At 46.7% G+C, this 18,580-nt stretch overlaps 1 long non-coding RNA gene across 1 annotated transcript; it reads left to right on the top strand.

The window, feature by feature from the left end:
• Positions 1 to 337: 337 nt before the first annotated feature.
• LOC147025624 (uncharacterized) lies at positions 338 to 9,025 on the top strand. The gene is made up of 3 exons (XR_015059606.1): positions 338 to 2,107; positions 8,468 to 8,605; positions 8,707 to 9,025. It is a non-coding gene; the product is annotated as an uncharacterized LOC147025624 (long non-coding RNA).
• The last annotated feature ends 9,555 nt before the right edge of the window (positions 9,026 to 18,580 follow it).

Raw genomic sequence — 18,580 nt, 5'->3', positions numbered from 1 at the left:
ATTGAAGTGTTGAGGGTTTAAAGGAAGAATTGAAGTGTTGAGGGTTTAAAGGAAGAATTGGAGTGTTGAGGGTTTAAAGGAAGAATTGGAGTGTTGAGGGTTTAAAGGAAGAATTGGAGTGTTGAGGGTTTAAAGGAAGAATTGAAGTGTTGAGGGTTTAAAGGAAGAATTGGAGTGTTGAGGGTTTAAAGGAAGAATTGGAGTGTTGAGGGTTTAAAGGAAGAATTGGAGTGTTGAGGGTTTAAAGGAAGAATTGGAGTGTTGAGGGTTTAAAGGAAGAATTGGAGTGTTGAGGGTTTAAAGGAAGAATTGAAGTGTTGAGGGTTTAAAGGAAGAATTGAAGTGTTGAGGGTTTAAAGGAAGAATTGGAGTGTTGAGGGTTTAAAGGAAGAATTGGAGTGTTGAGGGTTTCAACGAAGAATTGGAATGTTCGGAAGCTCAATTAGACAGGATGTAAATTGACAGATAGACAGATAGACATATTTTTGGAGAAACAGGAACGTGCGGAACTCGGTTTTGAAGGTCCAGACATGAAGATGGAGTGGATTCCTCCGATGAGATCATAGTTTCCCACTTTGCTGCATTTTTCCCCTTTTTTGGGTAAAGTTTTTATTTCGTTTCACTCACAAGAACAACTCTTGGAAACTTGTAGCTGCATTGAATTTTTGGATATCTGCAGTGTCTTTGTAATTCAGCGATTGGAAAAACATCCAAGATCACAGAACTGTCTACAAATCGAGTGTGGGAGCATGAGGAGATTTCCACGTGATCACATCGCTGTCATGTCCCACATCATCCCAGTACTCTATGTACAATGAACTGTGTCATCCCAGCAGATCAATGGGAATTTCGATATCCTTTTTCGGAAAATCACAGCAGACCAATGGGAATTAAGATATCCTTTTTGGGACAATCCAGTTCCATCAGATTTTTCTGACTCGGGGAAAAGTCGAGCGGGTATGAGAAATGCCTTCATTGTAACTCTTGGGGACAAATTTCCTGGAATCCATCACACGTGACAGCGGAGTGAGTGGTGTAAACAAACATCGGAGCGTTGTCATGGCAACCAGCGAACCCCGCTGGCGAGCATGCACCACCGAGCGGACACTGACGTGCAACATCCCGGGCCTGGTTTCCTCTTGATCCTCGAGCAGGAGTCTCCCTCAGAGCCCGGCCTTGTGTGAACCTGGCCCGCCAGCCTCGTCGACGTCTCGGTTTCCGCGCCAAATTGGGAAAGGACTCCTGGGCCAGCCAGAGCAAACACGGCCTGGGAGTGCGGGCCGGCCATGGAGCTGGGAATCCCCCACCACGGAAGGAAAATGGAACATAACCCTTTTACAATCGAATGGATACAAACGATGACGTCAGGTGGACAGTTGCTTCACACTCAAGGAAACAAAAGAATTCCTTTCTTGGGATTGTTTGGCAATTCCCGGGAAGTTTGAATAAAAATCAATCCGACACCGATACGGTGTGAAGGTCAATTTGCCTTCATTGTGACGTGTTAACAAACGGGATTTCTTCCTTTGATATCACTGCTCTGTCGTGATGCTGGAATTGTGGGCAATGATGTGATCAGAATACAACAACCATGTGTGGATCCTATCTATCTATCTATCTATCTATCTACTACACTAACTTTTCCTATCTATCTATCGACACTAATATCTACACTAATAAGTAAGTGTGTGTAGGTGTGTGTCCTCAAAAACTCAAAAACCATGAAACTTGTCAGCCTGAAACTTTGCATGCATCCAAAGGGAACTCCAAGGAAGTGCAAAAGTGAAAATTGGGTGTTTTGGTTGATTAAAACACACCTTTTTAAGATAATTAAAGGCCTTATTTCATTATATCCTTCATCAGGCACATCCTCGGCCACCTCACTCTCTCTCTCTCTCTTGATGGGGTCTAAAGGCATATCCTGGGTTACCGAGCTGTGGTCTGAATTTTCCATTTTGTTCGGCCTGCTCAACAATGCCTTGACTTGGAACAGGCCGCAACGGTTTATTAACGATAAAGCGCTCAACATGTTTTTTTTTTACTTTCCTCACTCATATCATTGAATGCCTGATCTACATCGCTACAAATCGCTGTGTGCATCTCTTTTGTAAGTGCTGTAGTTTTCAAATTAGGAGTTTGGAGTGATTTCATGCATTATGTGATGCGATTTTCCACGATCTACTCTCATGGACTAAATAAAGTATTTCATTGAAATATAATTTGAGTTTGGCGGATCGGATCATGTGGACTAAATAACTCGAAATCTGGAGTGAAATCTGACAATGTTAAGAAATTGGCGATGTTTCGTTTTTGGTGGGTATGTACCATTACCAATCAGCTTGCTGTCGCTTACCAAGCCAGCCGTTCCTTATCAACCATTTAATTGGAGTGCTCGCTTGAGTGTTTAAGCCACTTGCCGAGCACCCTACAGTCGAGAGCAGTGCAGTTCGTGTCCCGATCGGGATGTACAGTTGGCAGTTGCTACAAGGTAGAGATACATATGGGTAGATTTTGATCTATGAAGGGACTCTACGTGGGTGTGTGTGCATGCCTGCATCCTTGGTTATGGGTGCAGTGATGGCAAAGTTTCATCCGGTATCTTATGATGATGATGGGTGGTGGAGGTTTTAACTTTTAACCTCAGCAGTGTACGAGGGATCACGTTTTCCTTTGTCATACTGACCGTTTCCAAAGCAATTTCTTATTTTATATGACTCGGTGCAGTGCTTTACAAAGGTTACGTAACCTTTACCGGGAGAAAATGGATTTCAGATGTTATTTAGTTTCCATCTTCACTGTTATTCTTTGCAGAATCATTTTGATGAGATGGTATGAATCGTAATCATTGCTCCACCGCACGTCTGCCTTCCCTACCCCCCACCCCTCCTTGCTCCCCCTCACTCTTCTCTCTTTCCCCCTCAAACTCCTCACCCTCCCCCACTCCTCTCTCTCTCTCCCCCCCCCCTCTCTTTCTCCTCCATCTTACTATTCCCATCAGCGAAGCGACGGGTTGTATTTGCTAGCGAGGAATAAATGAAGATCATTCTTTAGAAAGAGGATGTTATTATTCCAAATGTGTTTTGTTTCCACATCATGATCAAGGTTGTTTATCTTCCAAAGGATCATTTAAGGGATGAGCAGTATGGCTGAGGATTCTGCATCATTTTGGAAGAGGAGATGTGCAGGCGAATGCGAAACCGAACGGATCATGAATAGGTGTAACATGGTTAACATGGGATACTGTTGAGCCTTAAAGGAATGCAGTGAGGTTGCTGGAAAAACACAAACCGGGAGGGATAACATAACCGGGAATGGAAATGATGAAAACTCTCGAACCGAACAATAGTAAAGGAGTCACGACCTGGCTGGGCCGCAAAACCCGTCGGAGTTTTCAGAATTTGAACATCAACACAAGAACCTGGTCCAAAAATCCATTGGGACCATACTCTGCAGAGAGCATTGATGTTGCCAAAGCGATCTCTTGGGCTATTGGGCACAATCATGGATGGGTCACCACTCTGACACAGGATACTCGAATGGCTCAATCATCCGAGCAAGCTGGTTCTCATTTTGCCAACATCAGAAGGATGACAGGCTGAGCCAACCCCACCTGGTATTGATTCAACAGCGAAGTGGGGTTTGAACTGAGGACCCTGAGATCCCAAACCATTAAGCCAACACCAGGCGTAAGAACCTGGTGAGGGAACAACAATGTAAGGCACCGAATGAACATTTGGAGCCACATGGGAGAGACCTGTCCTCCTCGATCACGTTACCTGGTTGTAGAACAGACTTTCATGGGAAAACAAGAATGACAGCACTGTGATCACAACCTGTGACAAAACATAAACGGTGCCTATAGAAAGTCTGCACCTCCTTTCAAAATATTCACCTGTTGGTGCCTTATATCCGGGAATTAAATTGCATTAAATCAGACTTTTACCACCTTTATTTACACTTCGTAACCCACAACTTCCTAGTTTAATACAACTCGCCTCCACCTGTGTTAAATTGTATTGATTCTGATTATTTCAGAATAAAATCAGCTGTTCATGTAGGTTTCCTCTTCTGGGTAGTGCATTTCACAGCAAAGACTCAACCATGAGAACCAAGGAGCTTTCAAAAGACCTCCGGGATAAAGTTGTGGAAAGGCACAGATCAGGGTACGGGTATAAAAATATTTCAGAGGCCTTGAATACCCCTTGAAGCACAGTCAAGACAATAATTTCAGAAGTGTAAGGTGTATGGTACCACCAAGCCCCTGCCGAGATCATGCTGTCCCTCCCAACTGGATGACCAAGCAAGGAGGAGACTGATCAGAGAGGACACCAAGAGTCCAATGGCAACTTTGAAAGAGCTACAGGACTTTATGGCAAGGACTGGTCACTGTGTGTATGTAACAACAAATATCCCAACACTCCACAAGTCAGGTCAGGCCAGGCCAAATTAGATCTATGACTTGTTACAGGTATCATGTAAACCTGTACTAACCTGTTTCATGTTCGGGTTGTCAATGACTAATCCGTCTCCCACACCAAGTTTCTTGGTGAGGAAGGTGTTTGGATCTGGACACCGAGTAGGATTAAAAACAAAACCTGTCAAAGGGCGGAGAGCTCCTTGTGAGCCAACGGCCATCCATATATAGTGCCAACTGTGTCTGCGGACAACCTGCTGCAGTTGGGTTCCTTTTTTTTTTTTTTCGGAAGTTGGTGGCAAGATTTGCACTCCGGCCACTGTAAAACCTTTCACTCTGCAAAATACAAGAAAAATGCAAATAAATCTGAAAACCACTCCATGGGAGTACCTCCTGTGTAGCCACCCTTCACAGGGCAGCTAACTTGATGACGGGATTGGGGCAAAGCCTTTGGGATCCCCACGCTTTGATGAGAGGAGGAAAACCATGGGGTAACCCTCCCCAGTCAGATTGCGGTAGTGTGTGTTGGGGTGGTGCTGAGGTGTCGTCCACGAGACGACGTTCTCCTTGGGTTAACCTGAGGCGGTCCCTTCTGCTGGGTACCTGGACTGTCCTATCCCTAAGAGAGGATGATCACCTGTCTCTGTTATCAGCTGAGCCCAAGCGTTTGGACATCGGTATTGCAGCACTCTCTGAGGTTCAGAGACCGGATAGTGGCAAGATCATGGCGGATGGTTCCACCTACTATTGGTCTGGTCACTCTGATGGTTACCATTCCCAAGGAGTTGCTGTAGCTGTGTCCAATAAGCTGACCCCAATGATAATTGAGGTAACACCGGTCAACGAGCGTATTATGAGATTAAGGATTCGTCACTCCTTAGGTGTCATTCCCCCGGTCTCTATATATGCTCCGACTAAGGCGAGTGACCTCACCGTGAAGGACGCATTCTATTCCACGCTCGATTCTGTGGTTGATCAGTGCCCCAGACGAGATACACTTCTAGTCTTGGGGGATTTAAATGCATCGACTGGAACTGACATGGATGGTTATGAGACGTGTGTTGGTCTCCACGGATCTGCAACTGTGAATCAGAATAGCACAAAGTTCTTTGACTTTGCAAGAAGTCATGGACTTCGGCTGGCTGTTTTATGGTTTCAGCACCCACAAGCTCATCGCTGGACTTGGTATTCCAACGCTGACGGTGTGGCAAAGGAGATTGACCATGTGCTCGTTGATGATTGCTGGAGGATGATCCAGACCTGTAGGGTCCACCAGAGTGCTCAGTTCCTCAATTCCAAACAATACCAATACCAACTCAATACCAATGTCGCTCTCTGGAAAGGGAAGGGTGATCACCAAGACAGCAACAACTACCAAGGGGTGACGCTGCTCTCAATGCCGTGAAAGGTCTTTGCTCGGATACTTCTTGATCGGGTTCGCCACCATCTGCTTGAGCATCACTGTCCAGAGCAGTCAGACTTTACACCAAAGAGGTCAACTATTGACCGTATCCTTGCCCTTCGGGACGTCAATGAACGCAGACTAGAGTTTCAGCAGGGTCTGCTTGTAGCCAATGTTGATCTCTGTGAAGCGTTTGATTCAGTGAATCGGGATGTCCTCTGAAGGATTATTGGTCTTCGTGGGGTGCCACCAAAACTGATCAATCTGATGTCTGTACTCTACTCTGGTACTGAGTGCTGTGAGGTGTGGTGGTACCATCTCTGATTTATTTCCAGTTGCTACTGGAGTTCGTCAGGGGTGTGTACTGGCCCCCACACTTTTCAGCACTTGTATGGATTGGATTATGGGGAGGATGTCGGAGAGATCAAGCTGCGGTGCATCGTTTGGGCAAGTCAAGATCTCGGACCTTGATTTCGCAGATGATGCAGTCATCTTTGCAGAGACTCTAGATATCCTTTTCGGGGCCCTGGAGGTGCTGAATGAGGAGTCGGAGCCGCTGGGATTACAGGTTTCCTGTGTCAAAAACTAAGATCCAGGCTTTTAATGACATCTTGGATGCTGCTGTCCTGTCTGTGTCTGTTTGTGGTGAGGATGTTGAGGTCGTGGAGAGATTCACTTACCTTGGCAGTGATATTCATGTCTCTGCTGGCTGTGAGCCAGAGATCAACAGACATCTGCGTCGGGCCTGGGGAGTCATGGATTCACTGGATAATGGGGTGTGGCACTGCCGGTACCTGTGTGGGAGGATGAAAGTCCGAGTCTTCAGGTCGTTGGTGCTTCCAGTCTTGCTCTACGGATGTGAGACTTGGACTCTGACCAGGGATCTGAGACGGAGACTTAATTCCTTTGGTACCAGGTCTCGTCAGAGAATCCTTGGCTATCGCTGGTCGGACTTTGTGTCCAACGAGCTGTTGCTGAGAGAGACTCAAATGAGATTTGTTACCTGCATGGTCCGTGAGTATCAGCTGCAGCTGTATGGACATGTGGCTCGTTTTCCTGACGCTGATCCTGCTCACCAGATTCTCTCAGCGATGGAGGCTTATGAGTAGAGGAGGCCAATGGGCCGACCACCTGCCTTGTGTTTGCAGCAGGTTGATCAGCATCTCAAGGAGATGGGGATGGGCCTGGCATCTGCCTGGGGAATGGCCCCTGGAGTACCGGCGGAAAGTGGACGCAGCGACGCGCTGCTCCGGCGCATGGTCCCATATATGACCTGACATGACTACCACAGACACGGTGATGGGACACGACATGGCACGGCAAGGACACCAACCGCAGAGAGAGGCGGTGGGTGGAGAGGGGGGCTTACCAAACAGCAGAGAGAGAGGGAAAGCACCAACAACAGCGAGAGAGGGGGAAAACGCCAACAACAGCGAGAGAGGGGGAAAACACCAACAACAGCGAGAGAGGGGGAAAACACTAACAACAGAGAGAGGGGGAAACACCAACAGCAGAGAGAAGCGGAGAAACGCCAACAGCAAAGCCAAAGGCGAAGACAAAGGGAGGCGGACAAATAATGGTTGTGGTGAGGAATGGGGTCAGGAGAAGATGCAAGGGGTGTGCAAGATGGATACAGAAGGAAACTCTCAGGAGGGAAAGCTGGAAATTTGGAATGAGGAGGCATTGAGATGGGTTGAGGGTGGGGTTACGAGGGGTATAAACAATCATGGTTTTGGATTGGGGACGATCTGAGTTGGTTGTGAACAACTGTATTGAAGACCTGGCAGGAAGAATGAGACTGAAGAAAATGTGGAAGTTTATTCCACAGGTGGGAAAAAGAGGAACGAATGAGTGGAGGTGAGCAGTGATCCTGGATTTAGGTGATCTCACCAGAAAGGGGGTTGATGGTACACTGTGTGTGCCTTGCGGGGAGGGGGGGAGGGTGGCGAGGACAAAGCACAGAAAGAGCAGACGGTGCAAGACCATAAAGGAGGCAATGTAGAAGAGACCATTTCTTCTTTGTCTTCCAGGCCTCTTCTTGTGTAGTGCTTTTAGCTTATGTTTTGTTTTATGTTCCACTCTTCCATGAGCCTCGACTCAATACAAAAAATATTGATCGTGAAATTGTTTTTAACCAATGCAGACAATCCATCCATCGTGACCGTAGTCTTTCCAGAGCATCTGTGCTGCCGAAGCAGTCTCCTGGGCCATTGGGCACAATCCTGGACGGGTCGCTACTCCAACAGGATACTCGAATGGCTCAATCATCCCAGCAAGCTGGTTGGTACTCATTTTGTCAAGCACAGAAGGATGACAGGCAGAATCAACCCCACCTGGTATTAATTCAACAGCCAAGCAGGATTTGAACTCAGGATAATAGGATCCCAAACCCACCACCCTAACAATTAAGGCAACACCAGGCATATGCAGATAATACCTGGCACAAACAGCATACCTTTCCACAACCCCAACAGGAAACCCCCCGCCCCCCCCAAAAAAAAACCATTCAGATATTGGTTGAGTGTCGTCCTGTTAATTTCACAGGGGTCAAAGGTCAAAATATGGCACAAAATTCAGCGTTTTGGCCTGTCGAGTCTTTATATTTAACCCCCATCTTCACCTCCCCCCCCCCTTTTCACCATACAAAATAGACATCAGGAATCTGCAGCAAGGTGGAACCTCTCAATGGTCTTGGTGAAGATCACTCATCAAATTGACCCTCGTTGGCACGGATCTACCATGAAGGTGCAAACATCGGTTGGTGTTGAAAAATAATCAATTCAGAGGAGGTAAAAGTGGGTTTTTACCTTCTACTTCCAATCAGTAAAACCATAGGTAGTTGGTCTCGAGACTGAAACATGACCGCTTGGTGATTACCTGGTGTTCGCAGATGCATACCTGTGGATCATTTGGATGGATTTCGGTCACAATGTCCGACGCAGATCATCGAGGCCAAGTCTGGTTGTAGTTTTCAGTTGAAGCTTTTTCAAGTAGCTCTTGGGGTGGTGGCCCGTGTTGCTGGTCTAGTAAAGATCTTTCAGTCTTTTCCTTTTGGTTACGTTGATTATTTATTTACTCTTGGATGAGTTTGTCCATAAATCGGACATCGGTAGACATCGGTGTACTTTTATGCCAATTACCAGGATATCTGTAGACATTGGACAAAACCACAACTGAACTCGAAGGGCACTCGGTAGAGCGCATCCCTCCGCTACGTAACACCTGATCCACGAGAACATATCGGTCATTGAAACGATTCGTCCTTGTGATGCATGCAATGTGTCCACCAAGTTTCATCCGAATCCGTCCACAACTCTTTGAGATATCATGCACACAAACAGACAGACAGACAGACAGACAGACAGACAGACAGAAAGGGGGTGAAAACATAACCTGCTTTAGCTTCGGTGGTGGAGGTAAATGTGGAATTTAAACTTTAAACCCGGCTTGCTCACCTGAGCTCACTAATACGCTCGTGACGAGCACGAAGGGTCATCAGCGCAGACCCACGGGTCATCTCAATTACACAAGGAAATCAGACACAGGTGGAGGCCATTCAGCCCATCAGGCCTGCGCGACATCAACAACGCAACAACTTATCAACACAAGATCGAAAGAAGAAAATGCAAAATTTATTAATTGAGGGGGCACGGGCTTGGTTAAAAACACACGTCAACCACACAACCCCCTATTGATGAGACCCCCACCAACAGCACTCCGTACACATGCACACAATCACCCATCAATGCTCAAACTACCTAAAAGTCTTATCAACATCCCCGTACTCCTCTATCTCCATAACTTCCAGGTACCTATCCAATTAAATTCTAATTCAAACTTAACTACTTCTTCTGCTGCCACTACCTTTCCAGGGAGACCATTCCATGTATAAACTACTCTCTGATTGAAAGTACCCAACCTTACTACTATCTTAACTCTCCTCTTCTTTACTCTCAAGCTATTGCCCCTTGGTCATGAAGCCCTGTCTCCTTCAGCCGCTCCTTATAGTTGAGTCTAGCTGGGCCTGGAATCAATCTAGTTGCCCTGCGCTGAACCCTCTCTGTGGCATCTCTGTCCTTCCGGAACCGTGGTGACCAGAACTGCGCACGATATTCTAAATGTGACCCTCTCTAAATTCCTGTACAATGTTAACACCACCTCTTTTGGTGGTGGCCGCCGGATGGTGGGTCCTACGCTGAGGTCTCTGCATGAGGACGCACCTCGACGGTGATTATCCCTCGTTTGAGGTGCACACTAACAATCCGAGGAGAAACATCACTCTCGACTCGTTCACTTGATTGTACAAATTGAACGGACCTGCACTTTCTCAGGCTCGTTCTCTGGCCAGGAATAACTGAGCTGTTCCATGGAATTTTCCATGGATGGAAATCCCTGCGTTCTGGCCTACCACGCCCTGGCTTTGAGGCCGGGCGGTTGTTCCAGCATGTGTGGCCGTTTAGCGAGTCATCGCTGCGATGGGCACGGAGCCACGACGGCTCGGGTTGTGAGGGCATGTGGCCATGGAGGCGAGAGGCGTGTGGGCATGGAGCCACGGCGATGCGAGGTGTGGCTCGAGTGTGAGAATTGCACCAGGAATTTGCTGTTCGTGTGGATTCTCTTCGTGAATGTGTCACCTTAGATGATGGAGATGTTTACCCTGGATGAGGAGCGGCGGGCCGGTCTTGTACCATCTCCGCTTTTGATGGCTCGGCAATAACGGCTTGGAGTGGAAACCTAAAGGAGATTGGTGCAAGATCTCATGGAAAAGTTGGTGCAAGATCTCATGGAAAAGTTGGTGACAGATCTCATGGAAAAGTTGGTGCAAGATCTCATGGAAAAGTTGGTGCAAGATCTCATGGAAAAGTTGGTGCAAGATCTCATGGAAAAGTTGGTGCAAGATCTCATGGAAAAGTTGGTGAAAGATCTCATGGAAAACTTCTCTGTCGTGTAATGGGACCTGAAACCCTGGGGATTCAAATAATATTAAGGAGTAATAATTATGTGATCATGTTCTTCGTGGACCCTTCACAACCACGACCTCAACTCGAGTTGCGAGGCCGAATACTCAATATTGTACATCATGTCATGGATCAAAATGATTTGATATCAAACTCGAGGGACATCCTTATGTAAAACTCGTTTTGCCTCACTCTATATTATCAACAAGATGACCATGTTCTTGCTCTTGAGTGGTGTTATGAAACCCACTTTGTTATCAACAACACGACCATGTTCTTACCCTTGAGTGGTGTTATGAAACCCACTCTATTATTAACAACACGACCATGTTCTTACCCTTGAGTGGTGTTATCAAACCCACTGTATTAACAACACGACCATGTTCTTACCCTTGAGTGGTGTTATGAAACGCACTCTATTATCAACAACATGACCATGTTCTTACCCTTGAGTGGTGTTATGAAACCCACTCCATTATCAACAACACGACCATGTTTTTACCCTTGAGTGGTGTTATGAAACCCACTCTATTATTAACAACACGACCATGTTCTTACCCTTGAGTGGTGTTATCAAACCCACTGTATTAACAACACGACCATGTTCTTACCCTTGAGTGGTGTTATGAAACGCACTCTATGATCAACAACATGACCATGTTCTTACCCTTGAGTGGTGTTATGAAACCCACTCCATTATCAACAACACGACCATGTTTTTACCCTTGAGTGGTGTTATGAAACCCACTCTATTATCAACAACATGACCATGTTCTTACCCTTGAGTGGTGTTATGAAACCCACTCTATTATCAACAACACGACTATGTTCTTACCCTTGAGTGGTGTTATGAAACCCACTCTATTATCAACAACATGACCATGTTCTTACCCTTGAGTGGTGTTATGAAACCCACTCCATTATCAACAACACGACCATGTTCTTACCCTTGAGTGGTGTTAACAAACCCACTTTATTAACAACAACACGACCATGTTCTTACCCTTGAGTGGTGTTATGAAACCCACTCCATTATCAACAACATGACCATGTTATTACCCTTGAGTGGTGTTATGAAACCCACTCTATTATCAACAACACGACCATGTTCTTACCCTTGAGTGGTGTTATCAAACCCACTGTATTAACAACACGACCATGTTCTTACCCTTGAGTGGTGTTATGAAACGCACTCTATTATCAACAACATGACCATGTTCTTACCCTTGAGTGGTGTTATGAAACCCACTCCATTATCAACAACACGACCATGTTCTTACCCTTGAGTGGTGTTATGAAACCCACTCTATTATCAACAACACGACCATGTTCTTACCCTTGAGTGGTGTTATGAAACCCACTCTATTATCAACAACATGACCATGTTCTTACCCTTGAGTGGTGTTATGAAACCCACTCTATTATCAACAACATGACCATGTTCTTACCCTTGAGTGGTGTTATGAAACCCACTCCATTATCAACAACACGACCATGTTCTTACCCTTGAGTGGTGTTATGAAACCCACTCCATTATCAACAACACGACCATGTTCTTACCCTTGAGTGGTGTTATCAAACCCACTGTATTAACAACACGACCATGTTCTTACCCTTGAGTGGTGTTATGAAACGCACTCTATTATCAACAACACGACCATGTTCTTACCCTTGAGTGGTGTTATGAAACCCACTCTATTATCAACAACATGACCATGTTCTTACCCTTGAGTGGTGTTATGAAACCCACTCCATTATCAACAACACGACCATGTTCTTACCCTTGAGTGGTGTTAACAAACCCACTTTATTTACAACAACACGACCATGTTCTTACCCTTGAGTGGTGTTATCAAACCCACTCCATTATCAACTAGCAAGTACAACCCCTCACTTCGCTGACAGGGAATATTGAAGGAGGGGGGGGGGAGAAAGAGGGAGATGAGGTCGAGAGGATGGAGGAAGTGGAAGGATAGAGTAGGGGTGGAGGAGGGATTGAAGGGAGGGAGAGATAACAGTTTATAGCTTGGTCAGGATTCGAACCCAGGCGAGACAGCTGAGAGCGAGCATGCGTACCTCTTGGCTCACCTGCCGTGATCTGTCCGAGCAGCAGTTCCGACTCTGCTCGAAAAAACATCTTTCATTTGTCCAATTCGCACATTCTTTGACACTCTTCCTCTCTTTCACCTCCAGAGAGTTGTTTGGTGGTGGAGGGGGTTTGGCAGTAGAATAGCATGAGGGGAGGGGAAGGGAAGACAGCATGAGGGGAGGGGAAGGGAAGGCAGCATGAGGGGAAGGGAGAGGAAGGCAGCGTGGGAGGGGTGGGAAGCAGTGCGACGAAGGAGGAGGCAGTGTGAGGAGGTGCAGGCAGCGATAAGGGGTGGGGTGGGAAGGCAGTGCAAGAGGGTGGGGAGGCAGCATGAGGGTAAAGGAAGGGAAGGCAGTGTGTGGGTAAGGAAAGGAAGGGAAGGCAGTGTGTGGGTAAGGAAAGGAAGGGAAGGCAGTGTGTGGGTAAGGAAAGGAAGGGAAGGCAGTGCGTGGATAAGGAAAGGAAGGCAGCATGAGGGGAAGGGCAGGCGGTGTGAGGATACGTGAAGGGAGGATGATAAAACGTGCTCTAACAGCAACATTTTCTTTTTAACCGTGAGGTTCCATATAAAACTTGGGGGGGGAGGGGGGAGAGAAGAGTGAAAGGGGGGAGGGGCGGGGTGATGTCCAATTAAACAGCACACACTTTGATGAATCACTCTGCCTGTGAAACACCAGGACGACAGTTTATTGCTGGGTTGGGATTCAAACCCAGGCAAGACAGCTTGGAGTGCGAGTGTGTACTTATCGGCCATCTTGCCATGATGTTCAGGAAAGGTTTTTTTTTTTTTTTTTTAAATCTCACCTGAACTTGAGTCAGGTGGGCTTATGCGATCGAGCAGTGTCTGAAGGTGAGTGAGTCCGTCCGTAAACACTTCAGTATTTACCGCGTGAACGAAACAGAAGTTTTAGATCTTCTTCGTGCGTATGGCAGCTTAGCTACCGGGGTTGCTATCATTTCAAGGAAGCGCGACTGTGTCGCTGATGCAGTGCCCCTCTACCAGTACACACCGGTACTCATTTCGCCGACCTCGGAAGGCTGACAGGCTGAGTCAACCCCACCTGGTATTAATTGAGCGGCCAACGAGGCCGCCACCTTTCTTGTCGCTTTGGCCGTTCTCTTGTTCCATGGATGTTTGGGTGCATCCACGTCCTTGCTCGTTAGTGAGGTTGCTCAGTGGGTCCAGGGCCAAGGAGAACAGGAGGGGACTATCTCCCTGGAAGATCCCGCGACGTGTCTTCCCTCCTGGTATTCCAATGTTTCCATCAATGTGCTTTTCCGTCGCTCCTTGCTTTCTCAATCAGGTTGATTATTTATGGGTTGACCTTGTACATTTGCATGTTTTATATCATCCATGAATGTGGGACACCACATCATCCATGAATGTGGGACACCATATCATCCATGAATGTGGGACACCATATCATCCATGAATGTGGATGTGGGACACCATATCATCCATGAATGTGGATGTGGGACACTATATCATCCATGAATGTGGGACACTATATCATCCATGAATGTGGGACACTATATCATCCATGAATGTGGGACACTATATTATCCATGAATGTGGGACACTATATCATCCATGAATGTGGGACACCATATCATCCATGAATGTGGATGTGGGACACTATATCATCCATAAATGTGGATGTGGGACACTATATCATCCATGAATGTGGGACACTATATCATCCATGAATGTGGGACACTATATCATCCATGAATGTGGGACACTATATCATCCATGAATGTGGGGCACTATATCATCCATGAATGTGGGACACTATATCATCCATGAATGTGGGACACCATATCATCCATGAATGTGGGGCACTATATCATCCATGAATGTGGGACACTATATCATCCATGAATGTGGGACACCATATCATCCATGAATGTGGGACACCATATCATCCATGAATGTGGATGTGGGACACTATATCATCCATGAATGTGGGACACTATATCATCCATGAATGTGGGACACTATATCATCCATGAATGTGGGACACTATATCATCCATGAATGTGGGACACTATATCATCCATGAATGTGGGACACTATATCATCCATGAATGTGGGACACTATATCATCCATGAATGTGGGACACTATATCATCCATGAATGTGGGACACTATATCATCCATGAATGTGGGACACTATATCATCCATGAATGTGGGACACTATATCATCCATGAATGTGGGACACTATATCATCCATGAATGTGGGACACTATATCATCCATGAATGTGGGACACTATATCATCCATGAATGTGGGACACTATATCATCCATGAATGTGGGACACTATATCATCCATGAATGTGGGACACTATATCATCCATGAATGTGGGACACTATATCATCCATGAATTTGCCCACGCGCAGACAGTAACCATCTCCGATTTTGGAAATTCTTCCGAGAAAAAAAGTTGACGTCATAATATCGCCGCGAATGGAAATCGCCTATACCATTATCTCCGAAACTGGGCAAGCTGTTTGAATTTTGTTTGCTGTATTCAAGCCGGACATTAGCACAGATAATTTCTTGCAAACCTGATACATCACAATGACGTCATATTCGTTTTTATGACGTCATCATTAAGAGGACGAGGATATTAGCTCATTTGAGCTTGTTTTTTTTATCTCTTGGATTTTATTTTTCAGCTTTGGGCCTCAGTTTCCTCATACCAGTTGTAGCATTTGTCCCGTTTCCTTTCTCAGTTGCTCTCTCTCTCTCTCTCTCTCTCTCTCTCTCTCTCTCTCTCTCTCTCTCTCTCTCTCTCTCTCTCTCTCTCTCTCTCTCTCTCTCTCTCTCTCTCTCTCTCTCTCTCTCTCTCTCTCTCTCTCTCTCTCTCTCTCTCTCTCTCTCTCTCTCTCTCTCTCTCTCTCTCTCTCTCTATCTCTATCTCTATCTCTATATCTCTCTCTATATCTCTCTCTATATCTCTCTCTCTATATCCCTCTCTCTCTTCCTCTCTCTCTCTCTCTGAATATCTCTCTCTCTGAATATGTCTCTCTCTGAATATCTCTCTCTCTCTCTCTCTCTCTCTCTCTCTCTCTCTCTCTCTCTCTCTCTCTCTCTCTCTCTCTCTCTCTCTCTCTCTCTCTCTCTCTCTCTCTCTCTCTCTCTATCCCTCTCTCTATCCCTCTCTCTCTTCCTCTCTCTCTCTCTCTGAATCTCTCTCTCTCTGAATCTCTCTCTCTCTCTCTCTCTCTCTCTCTCTCTCTCTCTCTCTCTCTCTCTCTCTCTCTCTCTCTCTCTCTCTCTCTCTCTCTCTCTCTATATCTCTCTCTATCTATCTCTATCTATCTCTCTCTATCTATATATCTCTCTCTATATCTCTCTCTATATCTCTCTCTATATCTCTCTCTCTCTCTCTCTCTCTCTCTCTCTCTCTCTCTCTCTCTCTCTATCTCTCTCTCTCTCTCTCTCTCTCTCTCTCTCTCTCTCTCTCTCTCTCTCTCTCTCTCTCTCTCTCTCTCTCTCTCTCTCTCTCTCTCTCTCTCTCTCTCTCTCCCTCTCTCCCCCCCTCTCTCTCTCTCTCTCTCTCTCTCTCTCTCTCTCTCTCTCTCTCTCTCTCTCTCTCTCTCTCTCTTTCTCTCATTATCCTCTGTTTCCATGGTGATGCTTGGTTTCTGTTGGTTAGGTCTGTTTATTTTTCTTACAGTGTTGTTTGCCTGTTCCTTTTTTTGAATGAGCAGTGCCGCTACAAAGCATTCAATATCGATTTCTTTCAATGAGTTGGGGGAATGGGGTGGAGGGGTATGATGTGGGGATAATTTTAGGAACTTATAGGATGGTTCTCCTGATGAGCATTTTCATTAATTTGTTGTTTTCTCCTCAATGGAGTAGTTGTCTTTCTCCGAGTGGTGTCAGTACTTTGTTGGCCAGCTCTTCTTCCAATCTACATTGCTCTTCATCATCCTCATCTCCCTCCTTTCCTCCTTTGTGACGTTTTCCCTCTTCGCTCTGCTGATCATCATTGGCCGTGCCCATTTTCATCTCCTCCATCTGTTGTGTAAGTGTCGCCCGATCCATGTGAGTGGGTCGGTGCCATTCCCCACTCCCAAGGTGGTTCTATTCCCCCCCCCCCCGCCGCCACCACACCTGTTTGCGTGTGCGCGTTATGAACGTACACCCTCCATACATACCTCACCCTCCATTCATTCCTCAACATGCTCACCCCACCGTGCTCACCTCTCAGTAACACTTCACCATGCTCATCCTGAAATGCACACCATCTTCTGCTCACTCCAGTGCACACCCCACCATATATCCTAATAGTACACCATGGTCACCCTATTGGATCACTCCCCAGTGCACAACCGTTGTACCTGCAAATTCCTTCCAGCCTGTGTCCATGATCAGCTGGAGACTGGAGCGACCTGACGCGACCCCGCAGGAGAATGCCGCACTGCGTGCCAGCGATGGGAGAGGTAAAGGGGGAGGGGGAGGAGGAGAGGATGGGGAGGGTGACCCCCTTCTGATGGATACCGACCGGTGCAATGTCTTGAGGTGAGGCTGGAGAGCTTTCAGGTGTTGTACCCTCACACCATAAACACACACCTTCATAGTCTGGACATCACGGATGCTGCACATCAACACTGGTGCACAGTGTCTCACCTGTAATTTCAACAATTTGATTCCCATTAGTGAGTTCGCACAAAATGATGACGTATTATTCACACATGAATGTCCTCATTTCTCAGTACAACAATTGTTTCATGGAAACGAAATCAGGTATCAGATACAGTATTGTTCATTGTATGCAAATGCACATGATTCTGAGTGTCGAGCCAAAATCACCAACGGTCCTTCCCTCCAACTCCTAACCAGCGGTCTCCACCCCATCGACCGCATAACATCAACAAGAAGGTCACAAAAGGATCCATCAAGCAGCCAATACCATTATCCCTCTCTCTTGTCCCAAATAAAAGCCATGGATCTCCACCCCATGCCACAAACACAATGGCCCCAACATGTGATGCAATGGTCCAACCATGACTCAAGCCTGGCCGGACACCATTTAACGCTTCTTGGCTCCAATCCCTCAGACCCGGCCAATGGAAATTGTAGCAGATTTGCCGTGGATCGTTCCACGTACGTGCAGGACCCACCGAACCTGAAAACCCTCACTGGTCTCCAAATCATGAGCGCCGGTCGCGTTGTCCCATCACCAATCCTCTGTGACCGCGCACGGCACACTGTCTCCACATCAGTCATTTTGGACCGTCACGGTCCACGTTACTGACCCATGGTGGACACCATTCTGAGATCCAATTGTCTGGATCCATAATCTCCATCAACCGGCCTCGAGATCATTCACGTTCCGTGTATCATTCAGCAAATTGTCCGTACGTCATGGTGTGCACCGCACGTGTCCACACCCACGGGAACACGTGCTCAGCCTGTCGATGCACTTTTCCGAATAATTGGATGCAGAGCTCGTCCCGGACAAAGCCGTTTGTCTGTTGTCTGCTCGTGAGACGCTCATCGGGTTTCAATAGACTGAGCCAGAGTGTTGTAATTTCACCGGCATGGTGTCCGTGTACAGAGGGGGGACATTCCTCACCGGCATGGTGTCCGTGTACAGAGGGGGGACATTCCTCACCGACATGGTGTCCGTGTACAGAGGGGGGACATTCCTCACCGGCATGGTGTCCGTGTACAGAGGGGGGACATTCCTCACCGACATGG

This window comes from Eptatretus burgeri, chromosome 6, assembly GCF_056783735.1.
Source record: "Eptatretus burgeri isolate ZD-2024b chromosome 6, Ebu_testis_v1, whole genome shotgun sequence".
Classification (NCBI taxonomy): Eukaryota; Metazoa; Chordata; class Myxini; order Myxiniformes; family Myxinidae; genus Eptatretus; species Eptatretus burgeri.
The sequence above is the reverse complement of the archived record's forward strand: the minus strand, read 5'-3'. Positions and strand labels throughout refer to the sequence as shown.